This window comes from Lolium rigidum, chromosome 2 (genome assembly GCF_022539505.1).
Source record: "Lolium rigidum isolate FL_2022 chromosome 2, APGP_CSIRO_Lrig_0.1, whole genome shotgun sequence".
Lineage (NCBI taxonomy): Eukaryota > Viridiplantae > Streptophyta > Magnoliopsida > Poales > Poaceae > Lolium > Lolium rigidum.
The window spans coordinates 205,341,757-205,350,198 of record NC_061509.1 but is presented as its reverse complement, the minus strand read 5'-3'; positions in this window follow the sequence as shown (position 1 = coordinate 205,350,198).

Genomic DNA, 8,442 nt, shown 5'->3' with positions numbered 1-8,442 from the left:
GGCCGAATGGACTCGGGGGGGGCAAGCCCCATGTACTGTAAATGGGTTAAGCCACAAGGTCCTCCAAAAGGGTTCGACTTCGACGTGACCAAAGCTGAGCAGATTTTCGACCTCTTACTCAAGGAGAAGCAGCTAAAGGTACCCGAAGGCCACAAGATCCCCACGGTGCAGGGAGCTGAACGGAAAGTCATACCGCAAGTGGCATAACACGTTCACCCACGCCACCAACGACTGCAGGGTGTGGCGTCGGCGGGTCCAAATGGCGATAGAACAAGGGCGGCTAATTTTCAGCCAGTACGCCATGAAGGTCGACACGCACCCCTTCCCCGCCGTTAACATGGTGGAGTACACTTACCATGGAGGGTGCCAGCCAGGATTCTCTTGCAATATCAAAATGGTAGGACCTGGGCACCACTCTGGTAAGGACGGAGATGAGGGCAGCTGCTCTCATAGCAAGGACATAGAGGAAGCCGCTCCACGCGATCCGCTCCGTCACGATGGCAAGCGCTACATCACAGAGGGAGAAGTAAGGAACGTAAGATATCAGCGACCTCTCTCTGATCACCTCCTCAACAAGTATGTGGGTCAATATGACCAACGCCGACGATACAACGACGATGATGAAAAAGATCGTCTGGCTAGGGACGACAGGAGACGTCGTCGGCATGATCGCGACGAGGAGCGATATGAGCGCCACGCCAAGGAAAAGTCGAGAGAGCAAGACGACTTGGATAGGCACTGGGACTGCCCCTTCTTCAGACACTGCTGGGATTCAGGAATGAGCCGATTGCCTACAATCGGCAACTGCCGAGAATGTAAACAAAAGAAGAAGGATGCAGCTAACGTGTCCGTGTTCAAACGTCTAGGGCCTCTCCCGCCTCGGAACAAGCATGCTGAGTCCGCTCGGGTGGAAGATCTCGAGGAACTAGAGGACGATGATGAAGAAGAAGACAAGTATCATCGGCCAAGGTGGTGCCCCGATGGGCTCGGCCGTTCCCAAAAGCGAAGGGTTCAGCGACTACGTGGGTTGGAGGAAGGCCGAAAGGTTATACCTGCACACGTTGAGGAAGGCGCGGCCTGATCTGGCCGCTAAAATTCAGCGAACCCTGGACGAAGAAGGTCGGCCACAACGGAAAGAGTGGCTCCCCAGACAAAAGAAAGCCGATGATGAGACATCGGCTGGCACAAACATGGCGATGCTGATCCATGTGATCGGCCCCAAGGATATATGAAGGAACATTACAAAACCTTCATTGAGCAATTCAACATGGAGGCCGATTCCAGCAATCGGCCAAAATTATCCTCACCATACATTTTGCCTGGGTTTAACGTCGATCTAATGGGCAATGGGTTTACGTCGGTTGATGAGCTGGAAGAAGTCCACACTGGTCCTAACAGAGCCGACGTTCACATATAGTGCCTTGGCTAACCACAGAGCCGATATCAGCAGTTACCTGGCAGAATCGGCTCGGGGGGCACCTAATCGGATGAACATGTGCGATACATGTGCAGTGAAACATTGGGGGCCGATAGAAAAATCGGCCCGTAAAAAAAAATTCTAATGATACACAGCCGATGCATGGACATCGACTTTAGAACTAAGAAACAAAGCCGATGCGTAGCCATCGACTCTAGTACAATTACACAGGATCCACCCGCTGCGTGTTCAAAAGTGGCGACTTGGTCGGTGTCACTTTCAGAGGTTGTTACGTCCAGAGTTTTGGAGGGCATCAGAAATTCAAAACATCCTCACCGTGTTATCACCAGAATTTAACCGAGTCAGAGGTGGGCCGCAATCAGGATGGGCTTAAAGAAATATACATGGAGGATTACGTGAATCGGCCTGTTATACCAAGTTGGGTTTAATTGCCCTTGTATCCGTAAAATATTAGATCGCATCTTAGTTTAGAAAGTAGAATCTTACTCGTGCACGGTTTGGTGCACGCCCACATTAGAAAGTCCCCTGGACTATAAATATGTACCTAGGGTTTATGGAATAAACAACAACTCACGTTCAACCCCAAACAAACCAATCTCGGCGCATCGCCAACTCCTTCGTCTCGAGGGTTTCTATCGGGTAAGCGACATGCTGCCTAGATCGCATCTTGCGATCTAGGCAGCACAAGCCCCACGTTGTTCATGCGTTGCTCGTACTGAAGCGCTTTTGATGGCGAGCAACGTAGTTATCATTAGATGTGTTAGGGTTAGCATTGTTCTTCGTTTAGGCATGCTTACGTAGTGCAACCCTTGCATATCTAGCCGCCCTCACACCTATCTCGGGTGTGGGGGCGGCACCCCGCTTGATCATTATTTAGTAGATCTGATCCGTTACGATTGCTCCTTGTTCTACAAGGATTAGTTTAATATCTGCAATAGTTAGGCCTTACAAAGGGGGAGGATCCGGTGGCACGTAGGGTGGCGTTCGCAAGTCCTAAACGGGACGTTCCGAGGATCAACTTCATGTTGGTTTTTAGGCCTTGTTTAGGATCGGCTTACGAGCACCGTGCGTGGCCGCGAGGCCCAACTCGGAGTAGGATGATCCGATTATGCGGTGAAAACCCTAAATCGTCGTAGATCTAATTAGCTTTATCTTGATCAAGCGGGACCACCAAGTATTCGTGCACCCCGTACGAATCATGGGTGGATCGGCTCTTTGAGCCGATTCACGGAATAACCTCGAGAGCCGATCGAGGCTCGTATTTAACGTTTACATGTATGCCCTGCAGGAAACTAAGCGAGGCATCCCCATCACCTTCCCGACCAGGTATAGGTCGGGTGGCACGCCCTTGCACTTCGCATCGCCGCGTGTGACCGGAAGAGCATTGCGGGCCGTCGCTCGGAGGGGTCTCAGCCAGCCGCAGCTCTAGGCTCTTCCCGGCTCTACGGTGTTGACAAGGCCGCTGCCCGCCGGTGGGTTTTGGCAGTCAACACATTCTGGCACGCCCGGTGGGACGGTCGTCTACATCAACCACATCGCCATCTACATCTGAGATGGCGGGCGGCACGCCAGTCACGTGCGATGAGATCAAAGCCATCCTCGAAGCCGAACTCATCGGCTCCTCTGAGAAGACCCGGCCGCACGATATCAAGCTCGGTAGAGACCCACGTCCGGGGCCCGGCGTCGACACGGTGGATCTCAGCCACTCCATAGGTCAGCCAAAGTTTTCCTTTGGTGTCAATATGGCAGGGTCTGCAAGCCGCCATGACAAAGAGAAAACAGAAAGCGGCCACTCCCGTGGCAAGGATGAAGAGGGAGCCGATCCGCGCGGCCAACCCCAAGATGAGGGCAGGCGGTACCTGGCAAGGGAGGGGATAAGAAGCATGCAGTATCAACGCCCACTCTCCAAGCACCTCCTCAACAAATACGAGCAACACCACAACCGACGTCGGCGCTACGACGTAGATGATGAAAGGAATTTTCGGTCTGATGCCGAGGTCAGAAGGTACCGCCAACATGGTAGAAGCAACGACGGGTACGATCGTCGTGCCGAAGGAAGGCCAAGGGGGCAGGGTGACATGGATAGGCACTGGGACTGCCCTTTCTTCAAACATTGTTGGGACTCAGGAATGAGCCGATTGCCAACAGTCGAGGACTGCCCAGAATGCAAACAAAGGAAGAAGGGCGCCGCTAACGTGTCTGTGTTCAGCCGTCTAGGGCCTTTCCCGCCTCGGAACAAGCATGCTGAGTCCGCTCAGGTGGAAGATCTCGAGGAGCTAGAGGACGGTGGTGAAGAATACAAATATCATCAGCCCAGATGGTGCCCTGATGGGCTCAGCCGTTCCCAGAAGCGAAGGGTTCAGCGTCTGCGTGGGTTGGAAGAAGCTGAAAGATTATACCTGCGCACGCTAAGGAAGGCACGGCCTGATCTGGCCGCCAAAATTCGGCGAACCCTGGACAAGGAAGGCCAGCCACAAAGAAAAGAATGGCGCCCCGAACAGAGAAAAGCCGATGATGGAACATCGGCTGGCACAAATATGGTGTTTATCCTCCCTTCGGAGTTCAGTGCTCCAGGATTAGATGAGACATCCGTGGCACAACTTGACTGCGGCCCACGGCCGGTTATCTTTGAGAAGCCACGGGAAAGGAGCTACGGGCATCCGAAGGCCCCGTACTTACGAGGGTATATCGATGGGAGGCTCTGTAAATAAGATGCTCGGTGGACACCGGAGCGGCGATTAACATCATGCCGTACTCTATGCTACGTCGGTTGGGACGCTCGAGTTCGGATCTAATCAAGACTAACGTGACGTTGAGCGACTTCAACGGCCAAGCGTCTGAGGCACAAGGAGTTCTGAACGTGGATCTGACCGTAGGAAGAAAAACTATCCCTACGACGTTCTTCATTGTTGATAGCACGAGCAGTTATGCTGTGTTGCTGGGAAGGGATTGGATCCACGCCAAGCCGCTGCATTCCCTCCACGATGCACCAATGCATAATACGAATGGGATGGTGATGAGGTAGAGGTCGTCCGGGCCGATGACTCGGCCGAAGTTTCAACGGCTGGCATGAACGCATGGGAAGCAGCGAGGCCAAGAACCCCTCTCGGGCATCAACTTGGACGATCGCGAGCGCATCGATGTGACAAAGGGAAGGGTTAAGCTAGTTTTATCCACTGGCCTGACCATGTAGGTGAAGCCAAGCGATGTGCAACTTGGCGAGGCTGATCCTTGTGATCGGCCCCAAGGGTCTATGAAGGAACATTACAAAACCTTCACCAAGCAAACAACGTGGAGGCCGATTCCAGTAATCGGCCGTGAATATCCTCACCATCCATACTGCCTGGGTTCAACACATGATCTAACAGAGCCGATATCATCAATTCTCTTGACAGAATCGGCTCGGGGGGGCGCCCAAGTGGATACAACACGAGGGTATGCAGTAGAAGTGTCCCATCCCCCATCCTGTGGCGATGGGTATTGGAGTATGGGGGCCGATACACAAATCGGCCGGAAATTCAAAATTTTTTTAAGCATAGCCGATGTGCAGACATCGACTTACGGATCAATGGAGCGTGAAATGGGTCTTCCTTTCAAGGACCCCTAATTCTCATTGGCAAGCCTTCAAGATCAGCGGCATTAGCAGGTTTGAGGGTCGTGGCTCTGATTAAACGGCAAGTCAGGGTAGGGACGAGCCTTCCTAAGACTGCGAGAACAGCCGATGACGAAGCAATCGGCTGCGACGTTTTGACCAAGATGGTGACTTAGTAGCTGTCACTTTTAGGGGGTGTTACGTCCAGAATTTGGAGGGCATCAGAGGTTCAAAGACACCCCCACCGGGAGGCATCCCAGCCTGCCAGAAACGAAGAGCCGATAGTTGTTGGAGTCGGCTGATGCTGCATTACAAGTTGGAAGCCGAGGGTGACCGATGTGGTCGGCTCACTGTTATTCTCGCCCGACTGAGGCCCGGGGGGCAGCTTGCCCCGAAGGATCCTTTGCTACGCGGACCAGTTTCGTTGGAATCGGCTGACTCTGCATCACAACTGGCCTGAGGAATGGTGCTGATGTTACGGAATTATCAGTTTCAATATGCAAGACGATTCAGCGACAAGCCCAGGACTATGTTGAGGGCACCTACTCAACACCAGATTAGTAGCCTGCTGAATCGGCTGTCAGCGGATGAAAGGTGGTCCACTCTCGGACGTGGTCGAGCCCAGACCTGTTTGCCTGAATTATTGGTCTTCATCATTGCCTCTACCCCGGCTGAGGCTCGGGGGGCAGCTTGCCGCGAGAGGTCCTTTGCTATAAGAAGGCCGAGTTCGCTAAAATCGGTTGGCTCTGCGTCTCAGTTTGATTTGGAGCAATGGTTGCTGAAAGAGAACAGAGCAGGATTATAAAACGTTACTACAGAGGTAATGCCTGTCCTGCAGAAGTGGCAGGTTCGGCGTTTGAATTGATCCGGCAACGATCTTAGGGCGCTTCTGGATACGAAGAGGATCTGGAAGGGAAGGATGTGGCGGAAGAATATCTGAAGGCCTAGGGTTTGCACGCTTATGGCTGGGCCTGGTTTGACCAGGAGCTTGGGTCCGGATGAATCTATCACCAAATCTGTCGTGAGAGACCGATGCGACGCCATCGGCTTATTGGGCATTAACCAGATTGGCAATCGGCAGAATCAGAGTGAAGGACAATCGGCTAAATTATCATAAAGGGAATCGGAAAAATCGAGTTGGGGAATTTCTTCATTGATAAGCCAGATTTCTTACATAGAAGAGCTGATTGCTCTCAAAAGGAAATACTAGGGGATCCATTGCCCCATCTGCTACTACTGGCCCTATTCTAGAGGTCCTATCTATGGGCCATCACTGCCCTCGTCGTCGCCGTCGTCGCCACTATCGGCGCTGCTCCCGGCGGGCTCGTCGTCGCTCCAATGCCCGCCGACCGGGCCCTCGTTGTCTTCATCTTCTTCGTCAGCGTCGTCCTCGTCGCTGTCGAAGTCGCTAAGATTGCCCGGCCAAGGGCAGAACCGCTTGGCCGGCGGCTCGTCGGAAGAGCTCTCGTCGTCGTCCTCCTCCTCCTCTTCCTGCTCCTCCTCCTCCCCGGAAGAGGTGAAGTCGCAGGAGAAGCTGTCGTCGTCACTCTCCTCCTCCGTTTCCCCAACGGCGAGGAAGCGGAGGTCGCTCTCCCCGTCCGTCGAGGACTGGTCGTCCTCGGACCAGATGGAGAAGTCGTGGTCTGGCTCCTCCCCGGCCGCAATGGCGCGGCGGGTGTTGGCCGCGTGGACCGCCGCCGCGTTGTACTCCGGCGTCGGCTCACGGGACGTGGAGGATTGGCTGGCAATATCCGATGGGGCAGAGGAGGAAGAAGACATGGTGGCTGGGAGGGCTTTTGGAGTGCTAATGCGAAGGAGATACAGAGGAGAACTGTTCAGGGCGGTTAAATCGAAGGAGGATATAGTGGAAATTCAATGCCACAGCAGTTTCCGAGGAAGTGGTGCCTAAAAAAAGAAAAAAAAACTGCCAGGTCACGCGGAGAAGTTGAGAAGGCAAGGCATCATCATGAGGGATACTGCGACGGTTCTGCCACGACATGACCCGACGAAGGAAAGCAGAGTGATTTTGGAATTACCAATTCCAAAACCAGGGGGGCATGTGTTATCACCAGAATTTAACCGAGTCAGAGGTGGGCCGCAATCAGGATGGGCTTAAAGAAATATACATGGAGGATTACGTGAATCGGCCTGTTATACCAAGTTGGGTTTAATTGCCCTTGTATATGTAAAATATTAGATCGCATCTTAGTTTAGAAAGTAGAATCTTACTCGTGCACGGTTTGGTGCACCCCCACATTAGAAAGTCCCCGGACTATAAATATGTACCTAGGGTTTATGGAATAAACAACAACTCACGTTCAACCCCAAACAAACCAATCTCGGCGCATCGCCAACTCCTTCGTCTCGAGGGTTTCTATCGGGTAAGCGACATGCTGCCTAGATCGCATCTTGCGATCTAGGCAGCACTAAGCCCACGTTGTTCATGCGTTGCTCGTACTCGAAGCGCTTTTGATGGCGAGCAACGTAGTTATCATTAGATGTGTTAGGGTTAGCATTGTTCTTCGTTTAGGCATGCTTACGTAGTGCAACCCTTGCATATCTAGCCGCCCTCACACCTATCTCAGGTGTGGGGGCGGCACCCCGCTTGATCATTATTTAGTAGATCTGATCCGTTACGATTGCTCCTTGTTCTACAAGGATTAGTTTAATATCTGCAATAGTTAGGCCTTACAAAGGGGGGGAGGATCCAGTGGCACGTAGGGTGGCGTTCGCAAGTCCTAAACGGGACGTTCCGAGGATCAACTTCATGTTGGTTTTTAGGCCTTGTTTAGGATCGGCTTACGAGCACCGTGCGTGGCCGCGAGGCCCAACCTGGAGTAGGATGATCCGATTATGCGGTGAAAACCCTAAATCGTCGTAGATCTAATTAGCTTTATCTTGATCAAGCAGGACCACCAAGTATTCGTGCACCCCGTACGAATCATGGGTGGATCGGCTCTTTGAGCCGATTCACGGAGATAACCTGAGAGCCGATCGAGGCTCGTATTTAACGTTTACATGTATGCCCTGCGGGGAAACTAAGCGAGGCATCCCCATCACCTTCCCGACCGGGTATAGGTCGGGTGGCACGCCCTTGCACTTCGCATCGCCGCGTGTGACCGAGAAGAGCATTGCGGGCCGTCGCTCGGAGGGGTCTCAGCCAGCCGCAGCTCTAGGCTCTTCCCGGCTCTACGGTGTTGACAAGGCCGCTGCCCGCCGGTGGGTTTTGGCAGTCAACACACCGGAAGTTGCGTCAGCCTGCCAAAGATGATGAGCCGAGCTGATCAGCAAGACGCAGGAATTGAACTAGAGAAGCTCGGGGGGGCAGCTCACCCTGAAGGTTCTCTGCTCTGGGGAGCCAATTTTGTTGGAATCGGCTGGCTCTGCTGTAACATCCCAATTTTCAAATAAA